This window comes from Adiantum capillus-veneris, chromosome 19 (assembly GCF_014529385.1).
Source record: "Adiantum capillus-veneris isolate H3 chromosome 19, ASM1452938v2, whole genome shotgun sequence".
Lineage (NCBI taxonomy): Eukaryota > Viridiplantae > Streptophyta > Polypodiopsida > Polypodiales > Pteridaceae > Adiantum > Adiantum capillus-veneris.
Window position 1 is genome coordinate 97214256 of NC_140949.1, and position 1607 is coordinate 97215862.

The following is a 1607-nucleotide window of genomic DNA, read 5'->3' on the forward strand; positions in this document are numbered from 1 at the left end:
CATTAATTCCACCATACCTATCAGTACTAGACAACTAATAAAATGATATAACTAGCCAGCTTAGGGATAATATTTACCGCAGGGATGAATACAACACTAATTTCTAATATATAAAAGGCATAGTTTATGGAAATCATCGAAGGGTAAGCAATTTGATGCAACTTATGTTAGAGTTATAGGGAAAATTTTGAAACTATAGATTTTGGAGGCAAGCATACCTTGAATGGAACTACTGAAGTGTTGGGGGCGATTTTATTGTTGATATAAGATTCAAGTCCCAATTAGTACAATGAGATTCAACCGCATTGGTCAAAATAGAAATTAGAATTGTTGGTAGTGGCCACTCTTTTGTGGATAATAAGGAGTAGACTTGTCATATGACATCATGAACCCTCATGTGAGTTCTTTTATCACCATTTATAAAATAGGTACCATTGTCACTCACAATCTCATAGGGACATCCAAATTGGGTATTGATATTTTGGAAGGAAAACTTAGCTGTTATCCTTGTGTCAACCTTGCGTGTAGCCCTACCTTCAATCCACTTAGACTCATAGTCAATGGCAACAACAATATATTGAGATTGAGTGTTATGGCCGCAAGACTAATGTGACCCACAAAATCTAAGTCCCACTTTTCAAATGGCTGCATTACCTTAATAGGATGTAAGGGAATCTTATCTTTTAAGTTTGTGATTTTTCATAACGTGCAAAGAGTGATGCATCCTTGGGCCACCGATAGCTTGATTGTAATACCTTTCTAGCAATCAAATCTCCTAAAAAGTGACCACCAAATTCGTCCATATGTGCTTCTTGTGAAAAATGCACAAATACTCATCATCAAAGGCACAACGCCAAAGAATGACATCTTTTCCTCAGCTCTCTGCTCTGCTTTATGCTTGAGGATCTTGTGGATGTGTTGCTGCATGGTGCTGGCAAGCTCCACCGTATCCGATGTTTTCCTCCTCTTGTACCGCTTTATCTTTTCGAATCTTTCCTCTAGTGGCTTGTCCTGATCATATTCCTCTTCATCGTCCACATCATCACCCTTTGCTTCCATCTTTTTCTTTTCCTGGGCCATATTTTGCCTTCTTTTGTCTATCATTTTTTGTGCCTCTTCCATAAATCTTTGAGCCTGGGAGATTGGAATTTGGTCTATTGGCTCAATTGATCTATGCTTGATCCGCACTAGTGGTATGGTAAATCATCTCCTTCATCCTCATCTTCTTCATCTACCGTGGTTTGGAATTTTGACGAGGTGTCTATGTTCTTGGGTTTTATCTTGCCACTGAGCTCGATATCTGTCCTGCCTTTTTACTATTTGATTCTTGCTTCCTAGAGCCTTATCCTCCTATCTTCTTTGTACCATGTGTTGATGATGGGCCTGCTATACCGCCCAGACTGCATGCTTTGACTTGTGCAAAAGATCAATTTGGGAATTGGCCGGTGGTAGTTGGTTGGTCATCCCAAGGGCTTGGTATGATATCCTGGTAAGAACTCGCCCTCCGTTCATGTTAGTTTTGTTCCTCTCACTGCTCTTGAGGCTGGCCTTGACCAAAATTTCAAGGATGTAGTTCTCCAAGTTCAAGTGGACCACTCTTTGCTTAG